Below are 16,191 nucleotides of genomic sequence, written 5' to 3'. Positions count from 1 at the left end.
ATCACTAGCTGTTTGAAATCCGTGTTTAATGATGAGAAATTCCCTTTGATCCATACTGCTTGTTCAACAAGTTGATGAAAAATGCTTGAGTTCCAAGGCCCATTTAATAGACAATAGCCAATAGACAATAGACAATAGGTGCAGGAGTAGGCCATTCAGCCCTTCGAGCCAGCACCGCCATTCACTGTGATCATGGCTGATCATCCACAATCAGTACCCTTTTCCTGCCTTCTCCCCATATCCCATGACTCCGCTATCTTTAAGAGCTCTACCTAACTCTTTTTGAAAGAACCCAGAGAATTGGCCTCCACTGCCTGCTGAGACAGAGCATTCCACAGAACCACAACCCTCTGTGGGAAAAAAGTTCTTCCTCAACTCCATTCTAAATGGCCTACCCCTTATTCTTAAACTGTGGCCTCTGGTTCTGGACTCTCCTAACACTGGGAACATGTTTCCTGCCTCTAGCGTGTCCAATCCCTTAATAATCTTATATGTTTCAATCAGATCCCCTCTCATCCTTCTAAATTCCAGTGTATACAACCCCAGTCGCTCCAATCTTTCAACAATGACAGTCCCGCCATCCCGGGAATTAACCTCGTGAACCTACGCTGTACTCCCTCAATAGCTAGAATTTCATTCCTCAAATTTGGAGACCAAAACTGTACACAATATTCCAGGTGTGGTCTCACCAGGGCCCTGTACAACTGCAGAAGGACTTCTTTGCTCCTATACTCAATTCCCCTTGTTATGAAGGCCAGCATGCCATTAGCTTTCTTCACTGCCTGCTGTACCTGCATGCTTACTTTCAGTGACTGATGAAGAAGAACACCTAGATCTCGTTGTACTTCCCCTTTTCCTAACTTGACACCATTCAGATAGTAATCTGCCTTCCTGTTCTTGCCACCAAAGTGGATAACCTCACATTTATCCACATTAAACTACATCTGCCATGCATCTGCCCACTCACCCAACCCATCCAAGTCACGCTGCATTCTCATAACATCCTCCTCACATTTCACACTGCCACCCAGCTTTGTGTCACCTGCAAAATCTTAAGATCTTAATTATTTTATTCATTTATGTTAATAATGCCATTTAACAGGCCATTATCTGATTTTACAATAATTTCCATTAAATTATCGTGTTTGTGTATTTCAATTTCATTTCAATTTATACGTAGAATCTGGAAAATGTTTTGGTGCAGAAGGATACTCAACCCATCGAGTCCAGGTCAGCTCCTAGAAGACACAGTCCTGTTAGTGCCATTACTTGATCTTTCCCTGTGCTCATGTAATGATTGGTTCCCATGTGCTCATTCAATTCCTTCTCGAAAGCAATGATAATTAAGACCATAAGACCATAAGACAAAGGAGCAGAAGTCAGCCATTCGGCCCATCGAGTCTGCTCCGCCATTTTATTATGAGCTGATCCATTCTCCCACTTAGTCCCACTCCCCCGCCTTCTCACCATAACCTTTGATGCCCTGGCTAGTCAGATACCTATCAATCTCTGCCTTAAATACATCCAGTGACTTGGACTCCACCGGTGCCTGTGGCAATTAAGTTTCCATCTTTACTGGAAGTGACTTCCAACTCAAAAAATCTTTTTCATGTCCTATGATATCTTTTTTTTAATCAAAACTTTGTCTTTTTTTTATCAATGCTGGTCTGTGGCTAACAGGTTCGTAGGGACATTGGTCATGTTGTAGGCTTCTAGTCTTTTTCTCAGGGGATACAACTTCGTCTTAGGGCTGAAATCTCTCATCACTTGAAGCATTCTAATAAATGTAGAAATTTACAAAGCAGGAACAAAAGTTGACTGTCCACCCGTTCATTCTTCTCTGCCATTTGTTACAATCATGGTTGATCCTTTATTTCAATACCAGTTTTGCACTCTGTTCTTATTTCTGTTTAGATATTCATTAATCTCCTCCTTAAATATTTACAGTCACTTGGCCTATGTCACTTTTATGGCAGAGAATTCCACAGATTCAACTCTTTTAAGGAGAAGAAATTAGTCCTCATCTCAGTTCTAACTGACTTACAGCATACCCAGAGATTGACTCCTTATTCTCAATCTTCCAGCTGGGGGACCATACTCCCCCAGTTCTCAGTCAGTGTAGTCCAATCAGAACTTTGTATGTTTGCAATGAGGTCCTTCTTCTACTTTAAAATTGTATGAAAAATGCAAGCAAAATTGACTCAGGCTCTCACCAGAAGTCAGGTGCTAGTATTCCAGGGATCAGCCTGGTGCAATAGCAAATACATCCCTCCTTAATTAAGGAAATCAAGTTTGCACACAATATTTAGGTGTGGTAACTACAAGGCCGTGCATAATTGTAGTAAGACACCCTTGCACATATACTCAAGACCTATATTTGCATTTAAGAAGAGTTGCTTGGTGCATGTATAAGCTTGTTTTCGATGATTGATGTCTCTTGGTACGTCAATATTTCCCAACTTATCCAAATAGCAATTCTCTTTGTATCCTCCCTATAACTCACAATCCTAGCCAATTTTGTGTCATCAGAAAACTTAATTCTACATTCATTTCCCTCGTGAGTAGGTATTGTAAAGAACTGGGTCTCAAGCACTATTCCCTGCAATTGGTCACATTACCAACCAGAAAAAGCCCACTAATTCCAACACTCATTTCAAAGATTTCAAAGGTACATTTAATGTCAGAGGAATGTATACAATATATATCCTGAAATGCTTTTTCTTCGCAACTATTCACAAAAACAGAGGAGTGCCCCCAAAGAATAAATGACAATTAGGACCCCACAGCACCCCCAGCTCCCCCCTCCCACACATAAGCAGCAGCAAAGCAATGATCCTCCAATCCCCACCAGCAACAAAAGCATCGGCACCCACCACTGAGCACTCAAGCATGCAGCAAAGCAACAGCAAAGACACAGACTTGCAGTACCCCAAAGACAACTTGTTCACCTGATATTCACATACCACAGGCTCTCTCCCTCCCTAATAAGGGAGAAAGAGATGTCTCCATTTCACAGTGAGAGGGGAGACGTAACAAACAACTCACTGATTTATGATGTTAAAAGTCCACTTTTTCCAAGCTCTATGCCCGAAGTCTCGGGTGTTTGGGCACAGAGCCAGAGATCTTCTGTCTCCCACGACACACCAATTTCCTATTGGGACACCGACCTTCAGTCCGCCTGTCTCCAGAGCCACAAAATCCCTGAACTGCAAAGGCGAGCTAATCTCTTAGGCCGCATCCTTGGCATATTGGATAATGGCCAGTTGTGAACCCTGACAGCATGTCCCATTCCCACAAAGACCCAAAGTCAGTGTGTAACTCCAGGTCAGGGTCTTCAAAAGAACCCTGAAGGAAAAAAATAGAGATATTAAATATGGAAATAGAGCTGTTTCCGAAGATACAAGCAAAGGAGTCACCATTAGGTGTGATTGTCTCTGCCAACCAATTTTCAATCCATATGTGTGTGTTATCTTCAATTCCACATGCTTTAATTGTGTACACTAATGTCTGTCATCTTACAGAACAAGAACATAGAACATAGAATAGTACAGCACAGTACAGGCCCTTTGGCCCACAATGTTGTGCTGACCCTTAAACCCTAACTCCCATGTCATCCACCACCTTAAATTCCTCCATATACCTGTCTAGCAGTCTCTTAGACTTCACTAGTGTATCTGCCTCCACCACTGACTCAGGCAGTACATTCCACGCACCAACCACTCTCTGAGTAAAAAACCTTCCTCTAATATCCCCCTTGAACTTCTCACCCCTTACCTTAAAGCCATGTCTCTTGTATTGAGCAGTGGTGCCCTGGGGAAGAGACGCTGGCTATCCACTCTATCTATTCCTCTTATTATCTTGTACACCTCTATCATGTCTCCTCTCATCCTCCTTCTCTCCAAAGAGTAAAGCCCCAGCTCCCTTAATCTCTGATCATAATGCATACTCTCAAAATATGCATACTCTCTTATATGGGACTAATGGTACATATCAAAAACTTTCTGCAATTTTAAATACGCTCTTTTTATTTTTGCTACCAGTTACATCCTCAAAAGAAATTCTATTCAGTTATCAAGCCAAATTTCCTTTTCATGAGCCTATGTTGATTTTTGGTCTAGTCCATTGATATATGCTAACTATCTATTTTCAAATCTCTTATAATGGATTTAGTATTTTTCCCACTACTGGAGATAGGCTAGTCCTTCTGTTGTTTGTTATTGTGTCTTTTCTTCCCACACAGTGGAGGAACATTTGTCACCCTCCAGTCTGCAGGAAATGTTCCGTAACAACTGTAAATTTTCAATCATTCAAATTCAAAAGATTCAAAGTACATGTATTATCAAAGAATGAATAAATTATACACCTTGAGATTTGTCTGACTGTCAGGCAGACACAAAGCAAGAAACCCGAAGGACCCAATTAAAAAAAATGAAAGACCATAATCATTGTGCAAAGAGGGGAAAACACACACACATCATGCAAACAATAGAAGCAAATGGCAGCATTCTGAAATAGACTGAGACCTCAGATCTGCTCCCCAGAGTAGGCCCAAGCCTTGATCTCAGTTCATCACACTAGCGAGCAACTGCCATGAAACCCGCAGAGATGACAGCTGGTAGAGCAGTCCAATAATTCTACAGTTACCTCTTTGAGTATTTGGAAATTTAGATAATCTGTTTCTAGGGTATTAATTTCTCTTTTTTAACAAAAAATATTTTCCTACAATTCTGTTTCATTAGCTTCCTGTTTTCTTAATATTTCTGGGAATTTATTTGTCCCTTTTCCATGAAGGCTGAAAATACTTGTTTAATCACCTTGCCAATTTTTTTCTTCCCTGATAGGGAGTATTCTGGAGTTAAGTGAATACAAGCAAGAACCAATCTTAAATTCTTATTATAAATTGCAAGCAGTAAACTAAAGTTCAAAGCCCACAGACTAAGAAATCTGTTTGCAAAATGGTGTCCATGAGGTGTTTGCGTATGCATGAGCCAAACTTTAAGATCAAGCCTTGCAACATGGGCTAATTTATTTGCACCAGTGTTGGAAGGGAACACTAGTAGGGATGACAGCAGAGCCGCAATGGTTGGATTTTCTGGGAGCAGTTTGGAAGGTTCAGGAAAGATACACCCCAAAGGAGCAGAAGTATTCCAAAGGCTGGATGACACAACCATGGCTGACAAGAGAAGTCAAAGCCAACATAAAAGGAAAAGAGGGGGCAGATAATACAGCAAAATACAGTGGGAAATTAGAGGATTGGGAAGCTTTTAAAAACCAACAGAAGGCAACTAAAAAGCCTTAGGGAGTGAAAATATGAAATATAAAGGTAAGTCTGCCAATAATATCAAAGAGAATACCAGAAGTTTTTTCAGGTATTTGAAGAGTAAAAGTAGATATTAGACTGCTGGAAAATGATGCTGGAGGAGTATCTATAGGGGCAAGGACATGGTGAACGAACTGAATAAGTACTTTGCATCAGTCTTCACTGTGGAAGACACTAGTAGTATTTTGGAAGTTTAAGAATATCAGGGGGCTGAAGTGAGTGCAGTTGCTATTACTTGGGAGAAGGTGCTAGGGAAGCTGAAGGATCTGAAGATAGGTAAGTCACCTTGGCCAGATGGACTACACCCTAGGGTACTGAAACAGGTAACTGAAGTAATTGAGGAGGCATTAGTAAAGATCTTTCAAGAATCATTAGATTCTGACATAGTCCTGGAGGACTGATAAAGTGAAACTGTCATTCCACTTTTCAAGAAAGGAGAGAGTTAGAAGGAAGGAAATTATAGGCCAGTAAGCCTAACCTCTATGGTTGGCAAAATATTGGAGTTGATTGATAAGCATCAGGTTTCGGTGTACAGTATTTGGAGGCACATGATAAAATAGGCTAAAGTCAGCATGGTTTTCTTAAAAGAAAATCTTGCCTGATAAATCTTTTGGAATTCTTTCAAGAAATAACAGGCAAGCTAGAGAAAGGAGAATCAATGGATGTTGTATGCCTGGATTTTCAAAAAGCCTTTGACAAGGTACCACACATGAAGCTGCATGGGAAGATGAGAGCCCATGTATTGCAGGAAAGATACTAGCATGGATAGAGCATTGTCTGATTGGCAGGGGGCAAAGAATGGGGATAAAGGGAGCTTTTTCTGATTGGCTGGTGGTGACTAATGGTGTTCTGCAGGGGTCAGTGTTGAGACCACTTCTTTTTATGTTGTATGTCAATGATTTGGATAATGCAATTGATGGCTTTGGGGTAAGATTGCGGATGATATGAAGATAAGTGGAGGAGCAAGCAGGGAGTCTGCAGAAGGACTTAGACAGATTGGGAGAATAGGCAAAGATGTGGCAGATGGAATACAGTTTCAGGAAGTGCATAGTCATGCACTTTTGTAGAAGGAATAAAAGCAGAGACTATTTTCTAAACCGGGAGAAATTTCTAAAATTTGAGGTGCAAAGGGACTTGGGACTCCTTGTACAGGATTTCCTCAAGATTAACTTGTAGGTTGAGTCGGTGGTGAGGAAAGCAAATGAAATGTTAGCATTAATTTCAAGTGGACTAGAAAATAAAAACAAGGATGTAATGCCCAGGCTTTATAAGGTACTGGGGAGGCTGCATTTGGAGTATTGTGAGCATTTTTGTGCCCCTTATGTATGAAAGGATATTTCAACATTGGAAAGGGTTCAAAGGAGGTTTACAAAAATATTCCAGGATTCATTCATAGCTTGTCACACCAGACAGCCAGCCACTCTAGTGTTGTTTGGCTGATGTTGAGCAGATCAGTGTCAGCTAAATCAGGTGAGAGTGGGCAGTTGTGCAGAACGTGTTCAATGTTCTGCACCCTTTCGCCACACTCACAGGATTCAATGGTCTTTAAACCCCACTTCACCATCTTGTCTCCCGTCCTACAAACTCCCGCTCTCGCTCTGTTGAGAGTGCACCACTTCCGTCTGTCAAGCAGTGCCCCGTCTGGCCACGTTTCTGTGGGGTCTTGCACTGTATTGTTTGGTGGGGTTCTGGCTTCTGTTTGTTGCCAGAGGTCAATCCTGTATGTTTGGGGGGACGTTCTGTGTGGTAGTTCCTCCACTGTAGCAAAGCTTTTCCTCGACTTTAGGCGGTTGGAAACTGGCACATGATGATGTAGTGGGTGCCGTGGATCCGAGTTCTGTTTACCTTTTTCAATTTTTGTTGTAGTCTGTCTTCAGATCTCTGGAGGAGGGGAGCAATGCCTGCAAGTCTGTAAATGATATAAGTGGGTGTGAGGCGCAGTGTGCCTGTGATTATTTGGCAGGCTTCGTTAAGAAACGGGTCTATTTTCTTCACATGGGCTGATCTGCCCCACACAGGTGCACAGTATTCTGCAGGTGCATAGCAGAGTGCTGGGGCAGTTGATCTAAGTGTGTGAGCATTAGCTCCCCATTTCGTGCCTGCTAGTTTTTTCAAGACAGAATTGCGAGAGCCAACTTTTCCTTGGAGTTTTTGGATGTGGGTGGCAAATGAGAGCGTCCTATCCAGTGTCACACCCAGGTAAATTGGAGTCGGATGGTGTTCGAGCTCCTTCCCACACCAGATGATCTTGAGTTTCCGAGCTGCTTCTCAATTCCTCAGGTGGAATGCACACACTTGATTTTTTGATGGATCTGGGTTCAGAGAACATTTTTCATAATACTGCTTCATTGCTTCAAGAACTGCTGTAAGTCGTACTTCAACTTCTTGGAAGGAGTTAGCTTGTGTTGCTATGCATAGATAAACCTGCATGCGTTAAGAAATGATTGAATGGCTTGTCATATCAGGAGCATTTGATGCCCCTGAGCCTGTACTCGCTGGAATTTAGAAGAAAGAGGGGTGTTCTCATTTAAACCTATCCAATGTTGAAGGCCTAGATATGGAGATGGTTCCTATTGTTGGGGAGTCTAGGACCAGAGGGCAGAATGTCAGAATAGAGGGACATCCATTTGAAATGGAGATGAGGAGGAATTCCTTATGCCAGAGAGTGATGAATCTGTTGATTTCGTTGCCACAGGTAGCTGTGAAGGCCAGGTCATTGAGCATACTTAAGGCAGATGTTGATGAATTCTTGATAAGTCAGGGCGTGAAAAGTTACGGGAAGAATGAAGGAGAATGGGGTTGAGAGGGAAATCAGTCTGCCATAATCAAATGGTGGAGCAGTCTCAATGGGACGAATGGCATAAATCTGCTCCAGTGTCTTATGGTCTAATGGTCCATTGGTCTTGTTTCGTTTTTGCCACAGTATAAAACTGAATCCATTTTAAAAGTTTTTAAATGACTGTAATAAATAATACAAAATTTAGAATTTATGCTGCCTTGTATTTGGTGAATAATTTACCACCATCAAAGCAAGGCTCACTTGAAACCAGAAAACTGAAACATTGTTTGCAACAGCAGTTTCCATAATCAAACACACTTTTGGATGGAACAGTATTATTTCTTGTCAACCTTCAACAGAACTGGATCTGGCAATATTTATGAATGAACCAGAATGCAATCCTGGCATTCCACACTTCAACTGAGCTTTTTAACTCATATTCTCTCAGTTTCAAAGTCCCAAACTCATTTCCCTATGTTATCTATGCATTTGCTGCAGAAACTCTCAGTACCCATATATATCATCCTTGATTTGACTATTCCCAAGGTTTCCAAGCCAGTTTCCTATCCTTCACCTTCTGTGGATTTCTGCTGTCTGTTTCCCTGCCTGAACCATGCAATTCCCCATTCACTGATGTCCTTGACGCTCAACATTATTCTCAGCTTACCTAAGTTTTATTTCTTTAATTACTGGAGTCCATCTTTCATTTCAATACAAGCCCAATCAAGGTTGTTTAATGTTATTTTCTGTACACATGTGTAAAGAAGAACAATATAATTGTTACTCCAGATCTGATGCAGTACAAAAAATACATAATCAGATAAAGAATACAATAAAATTAATCAGATAACACAATAAATACATAAGATAGCTTATATACATGGACTGATTATACGTCCATAACATAATTCTAGGAAGAGGGGTGACTGTAAATAAAGTACTGACAGGAAATGATAAAGTGGTGGTGGGTTAGTGGGTGGAGATTTTGGTCAGCCTTAATGCCTGGGGAAACTATTTTTGGGTCTGGTGGTCCTGGTGTGGGTTTGGGTAAAACAGTCCATTAGCAAAGTGGGTGGGATCCTTCATGATGTTACTGACCCTTGTCTGACACCTTTCTGTACATAGTCTGGTGCCAGTGATGCACTGGGCAGCTTTGATTACCTGCTGTGGAGCTTCCCTGTCCACCACAATGCAGTTTCCATGCCATGCTATGATGCTGTCTACTGCACATCTATAGAATGATGTGAGTATAGATGTGTCTACTGCACATCTATAGAATGACGTGAGTATAGCTGTGTCTATTCCAGTTACCTTCAGCGTCCTCAGAAAATAGGGGCATTAGTGAGCTGTCTTGACTGTGTACAATGCATTCTGGGACCACAAAAAGCTGTGTGAGAAGTGCACTCCCAGAAATTGGAAACTGCGTGCAGTTTCCACTGCTATGCTGCCGATGTAAAGGGGGATGTGAATGGTGCATGTTCTCCTGAAGTTGATAACCATCTCCTTTGTCTTGTTGACTTTGAAGCAGAGGTATTTGCCTGGCATCATACTTCAAGTTCTTCCAGCTGCCCTCTGTGTGCACTCTTATCATTGTTGGTGATAAGCCTCACCACCGCCGTGGCATTGGTGAGTTTAACAAGGTGATTACTCGGATGCTTAGCCATGCAGTCATGTGTGCGAAGGGTGTACAGCCACAGGCTCAGCACACACCCTGGGAGTCCTGGTGTTGAAGATGATGGGGAGGAGGAGCAGTTGTGCATCCTGACTACCTGAGGTCTGATTGTTAGGAAGTCCAACAACCAGTTGCACAAGTGGTGTATTTAGACTAAGTAGTAGGAGTTTTGTTCACCAATATCTGTGGGACAATAGTGTTGAATACCAAAATGAAATTCAGAAACTGCATTCTAATGTAAACATCCTTGTTTTCTAGGTGTGTCGAGGCCAGGTGCTTGTCAAATACTATAGTATCTGTCATAGAGTAGCTCTGTTGGTAAGCATATTGATGAGTGACCAGTGTGACAGGAATGGAGTTTTTGATATGTACCATTACCAGCTTTCTAAAGCACATCATGCTGATTGTCATCAGTGCCACTGGGTGGTGGTCATTTAGTTCTGAAAGTGTGGAGTTCTTTGGTACAGGGATGATGGTGGCTCAATTGAAGTCTGTGAGGATAGCAACCTGGATGAGTGAAGTTCTGAATATGTCTGCGTATACATCTGTGAGCTGGGGTGCACACTCACTGACTACCTGGCCTGGTATTTTGTCATGCCCTGCCGCCTTATGGGGTTTGACTCTCTGCAGAGTCTTTCTCATGTCTGCCACTGTAACAGACTGTGGCTGCTTACCTGGGATGGGCGTAGCTTTCGTGACCAGTATTGTGTTTCGAGCATCAAAGAGGGAGCATCACTGGTACAATTAATGCTGTTTTTCCTGCATAGTCAGAAATGCACTTGACGCGCAGTCACAAACACCAGGCTTTATTATGCAGAGGTGTTTCTGAACCTTTTGTTCATAGGCAGTCTTTGCCCTATGATGTTAAGGTGGGTTTTCTCCTGGCTGCTCTAAGAGCTTTTCTGTCACAGGACTGGAAGGCAGTGCCCCAGGCTTTAAGAGGGAGTGCACTTCTGTGTTCAGCCAGGGCTTCTGGTTGGGCCATGACGTGACCATTCTTGAGGTACCAATTTCATCTTCATGCTTATTGATGAAGCTGGTGACACATGAGGCATATTCCTTGAGGTCTGTGTCTTTTCTGTTTGTGGCGGCCTCCTTGAACATCTGCCAGTTAGTCCATTCATAGAAACATAGAAAATAGGTACAGGAGTAGTCCATTCGGCCCTTCAAGCCTGCACCGCCATTCAGTATGATCATGGCTGATCATCCAACTCAGAACCCTGTACCAGCCTTCCCTCCATACCCCCTGATCCCTTTAGCCACAAGGGCCATATCTAACTCCCTCTTAAATATAGCCAATGAACTGGCCTCAACTGTTTCCTGTGGCAGAGAATTCCACAGATTCATCACGCTCTATGTGAAGAAGTTTTTCCTCATCTCAGTCCTAAAAGGCTTCCCCTTTATTCAAAACAGTCAGGAAGCAGTGATTGCCTCATGAGGCCATACAGTGATGGTCCCCTTGACTGGTTTCTCCATTTTCAGCGGCAGTCAGCATGCTGAGATTAACATGATGGAGAAGTGGTCAGAGAGGCCAAGATGAGGGCATGGGATGGCTTTGTAAGACCACATCTATTTGTATAAGCGTGGTCCAATCTGTTTGTTCCTCTGGTGGTCATGGTGCTTTGTTAATTGAATTTGGGCAAAATGTTAACATGACTGAAGCCTCCTGAAATAGTGAAGAGACTGTCCGGATGCTTGTTTGGTAGATGGCTGATGATATGGTAAAGCTTTGCCAGTACTTCCTTGGCATTCATGTTTAGTGGGGTAGTAGACAGTGGTTATGAAGACAACAGTAAACTCTCTGAGCAGATATTATGTGTGGCATTTAATTGAAAGATGTCCAATTGCCCCAGAACTGTGACTGCTAACTACAGATGAGGTTGTGCACCAAACCTTGTTAATGTACACACAGATTCCAGCTCCTTTTGATTTCCTCAACCAGGAGTTTCTGTCTGTTCACTTAAATCTATGTGAGGTATTTTTGTGTGTTAAAATATTTACATAACTGTGAGTACTTGCTATAACATTGGATAGGTTAAACAGTTCCAAACTCTATCAAATCTTAAATGTACTTGAATTAAAGCCTCATGACTGAAAAAATGCTTTGGTGATATTCCTGTTATGTTTGCTGTCTGTAAAGTTCAGAACTCAACGAAGATTTTTAGCCCTATCTGATATAGACAGCTATAAGTACCTTCAGTAAAAGGAGGTTATACTGTAGCAACATACTCTTCAAGAGCTTCCCCTATTTATCCTCCGTGCGAATTTAGAGGATTTCTATCTTATAAAAGATTTTCAAATTATAAATGATTTCTAAAACATGAAGGATTTTCAAAACACAGATACACGTCCTATAAGCTAAAAAGACATACTAACGAGTTGAAATGAATGCATCGTCCATCACAGAAATCAAAGGTAGAAGAATAGATTCTAGTCACCCCATCTCCTTCCATTCTTTTTGCTGATCTCTACCATTCCTAACAATCCTGACTGTTCTCTGCTTTTATATTATTTTTTTCTGCTACTTGGCTGACTTCACATGCAAGTGATTTTTTTTCAGATACCTTTTAACACAAATGGTTTCAAGCTTCTGGAGACAGAGTTCCTAGTTTCCCACAGTTAATGTTGTGAGGGCTGACTCTCTGAGTACACAAGTCTCCCAACCATTGATAGATCAGCTATTTGATATGTCAAGTGATAGTATCAATTTGGACTGCAAGCTTCCTTGAACTAAATAACTTAGCCAGTGTTGTCTGGTTTGAAGTAGGCCAATTAACGTAGCCCTTTCATTTTACAGTGCATCTCATGAGCAACCAGTCCCATGCTGTGGACCAGCAGTCTGTTCTCTATAGACAATGGTGTTTAGTTGCAAAACTGTCCTTTTAACTTCAGATTAATTACTTCTTGCAACTTACATTATGAAATGAGGACTGGCTCCTGTTTACAAAGAATGTTGGTTGCAAGCTTATCTTACTCAAAAACATTTCTTTAATCCCTGAAATTGTCAGCTGCCGTGTTAGAAAGCAAAACTTCTCAAAATGGCCACCCAACCCTGGTCAGTGAATATCCATCAGAGTTAAAGGTCCAACTCCCAATGAGTGAATTGGCTTGTGGGGACTAGAATGAGCCCAAATGTCCATTTACAGAAATGATCCACCATAATGATTCTTGGTGACTAAATCGTCATCACCACCTTCTACAGAGATGAACAGCCTGCTAGGAGAAACAATTTGGCTTTAATCACTTGTTATTAAATATTACCTCAGAGCTAATACAGCTCAAAAGGAAATATTCAACTCCACATGGAGGAAAAACATTTCTGAGACATTACAGAACTTTATAGCAGGTATCAGAAACTCCTTCAGAGTAGTAAAATGAGAAGCAGCACTTAGTTTAAATGGGCAATCACATTGCCAATGCTCTCGCAAGCCTAAGACCATATTCAATTGTATTTCACCCCAGAAATTCTCTCTTCTCTCCTCTCCTCCTAGGCAGAAGATATAAAAACCTGAAAGCGTATACCAACAAGCACAAAGGCAACTTCTAGCTCACTGTTATAACACTATAGTACAGTTCCTGAGTGTAAGATGTATTCTTAATCCCACAATCTACTTAGTTATAACCTTGCATCTTATTTCAGCTTGCAATGTACTTTCTCTATTACTGTAAACATTGTTTTACACTCTGTTATTAATACCATAAAGCCATAAGACATAGGAGCAAAAAAAAGATCCAGTGTTTTCTCAGCATATATGATGAATAAACTTTTCTCTGGCTTCCTGTTGGGTACAGGTATTGATGATAACCAAAATCAATACCTGTAGCCTCTGGAAGCCTGAGAAGAGCTTATTCTTCACAGGAGCAGAGTTGGGCCATTTGGTCAATCAGGTCTGCTCTGCCATTCCATTGTGTCTGATTTATTATCTCTCTCAACCTCCTTTTCCCATAATCACCCCATAATCTTTGATGCTCTTACTAATCAGGAAGCTAACCAGCTCCATTATAAATATACCTGGTTACTGGGTTTCCACAGTCACATGTGGCAATGGATTCCACAGATTCACCACACTCTAGCTGAAGAAATTCCTCCTCATCTCTGTTGTGAAGGAACATCTCTCTATTCTAATGCTATGTCCTCAGGTCTAGACTCCCCCATTGTAGGAAACATGCTCTCCACATCCACTCTGTCTAGGCCTTTCAAAATGCAATAGGTTTCATTGAGATTCTCCCTTATTACTCTAAACTTTAAAGAGTACAGCCACAGAGTTAACAAAAGCGCTTCATACATTCATCCTTTTATTCCCAAAATCATTCTCATGAACCTGCACTGGACCCTCCCCAGCATGTCAGCACGTCTTTTCTTAGATAGGGGGCCCGAAACGGCTCACGATGCTCTAAGTGCAGTCTGACCAATGCCTTATAAGGCCTCGTGATTATATTATTATTTTTATATTCTAGTCCTCTTGAACGAATGGAGTGACATTTGCAGTTTTCCCATCCTCTAAAATCAGTACAGAATCTAGTGATTGTTGAAGGATCACTACTAATGCCTCCAGAATCTCTTCAGCCACCTCTTTCTGAAATTTGGTGTGTAGTGTATGTGATCCAGGTCATTTATCTACCTTCCAGCTTCCCAAGCACCTTCTCATTAGTTATAGTAACTACACTCGCTTCTGTCCCCTGATACTCTCAAACTTCTGGCATACTGCTGGTGTCTTCCACAGTGCAGGCTGATGCAAAATACTTGTTAAGTTTGTCTGCTACTTCTCCAGCAGTCTGATATCTACTCTTGCCTCTCTTTTTCTCCTTATAGATCTAAAAAACTTTTGGTATCCTCTTTTATTTCATTGGCTTTTTATTTGCCTTCTGTTGATTTTAAAAGTTTTCTGTCCTCTAACCTCACACTAATTTTTGCTATATTATATGTTCTCTCTTTTGCTTTTATGCAGTCTTTGACTTCTCTTGTCTGCCACACTTGCCTCATCCTTGCTTTACAATACTCCTGTTGGATGTATCTATCCTGCACCTTCTGAATGGGTCCCAGAAACTCCTGCCATTAATGTTCTGCCATCATCCCTGCTAGTGTCCCCTTCCATTCAACTTTGGCCAGCTCCTCTCTCATGCTCCTTAATTCCCTTTTCTTCACTAATACTGATACATCTGATTTTAGCATCTCCCTCTCATACTGCTGGATGAATTCTATCATATTATGATTACTCCTTCCTAAGCTCCCTTTACCTTAGGCTCCCTAATCAAATCTTGTACATTATACACAAGCCAATCCAGAATTGCCTTTTGCCTAGTGGGCTCAATCACAAATTGCTCTAAAAAACCATCTTGTAGGCATTCCTAAATTCCCTCTCTTGAGATCCTGTACTAACCTGATTTTCCCAATCTACCTCCATATTGAAACCTTCCATGACTATCGTAATATTGCTCTTTTTATTTGCATTTTCTATCTCCCATTGTAACTTGTATCCCATATTCTGGCTACTGTTTGGAGGCCTATATGTACGTAACTCCATCACAGTCTTTATACTCTTGCAGTTTTTAAAACTCTATCCACAAGGATTTACATCTCTTTCTAAAGATTTGATTTCATTTTTTACCAACAGAGGCACCCCACCCCATCTGTATACCTATTGTTATTATTTTCCCTTGAACTACCTCAATGCGCTGGTGCATTGAAATGATCTCTACAGATGGAATTCAAGACAAAGTTTTCACTGTACCTCAATACTTGTAAAAATCAATTTATCAATTTTAATTCTTATGAGGAATGGAAAAAGAGAGAAGGGGGAGGGAGAGAAATTACATTGACTTCTGAAATGCCCAGTATCTTCTTCCCCTTCCTGTTCTCTCTTTTTCCATCACCCATCCTGGATCCCCTGTCACCCCTTCTCTTCTCCTCACCACACTTTGGTTTCCCTCCTCCTTCCCTTTCTTCCATGGTCCTCTGTCCTTTCCTATCAGGTTTCTTCTTATTGTGCCTTCATCTCTTCCACCCATCTCTCCCAGCTTCTTACTTCGACCCCTTCCCCCTCACCTGGTTTCACCTATTATTTGCCAACTCGTTCTTCTTACCTTCCCCTATTTCCTTATTCCTCTTTCCTTCCCAATCCCAGTGAAGGATCTCAGTCCAAATCATGACTGCTTGCTTTCCTCAGTAGATGCTGTCTGATCTTGCTGAGTTCCTCCAGCCACTTTGTGTGTTTTGCTTGATTTCCAGCATCGGCAGAATCTGTTGTGTTTGTTATATGTGCAGATAGATTATGATGCATCAATCAGCTTGACCTTCTAGAATCTAGATGCTTAGCCACTATTACTTTTCCAGATGTTGCCTGGGTTTTCCCAGCTGAATGAAGAAAGAAATTGCCTGTACTTCACCATAATAGCTGTAAGGACATTTCAGAAATGCAT

Source organism: Mobula hypostoma, chromosome 4, assembly GCF_963921235.1.
Source record: "Mobula hypostoma chromosome 4, sMobHyp1.1, whole genome shotgun sequence".
NCBI lineage: Eukaryota > Metazoa > Chordata > Chondrichthyes > Myliobatiformes > Myliobatidae > Mobula > Mobula hypostoma.
Note: the sequence above shows the minus strand (reverse complement) of the source record.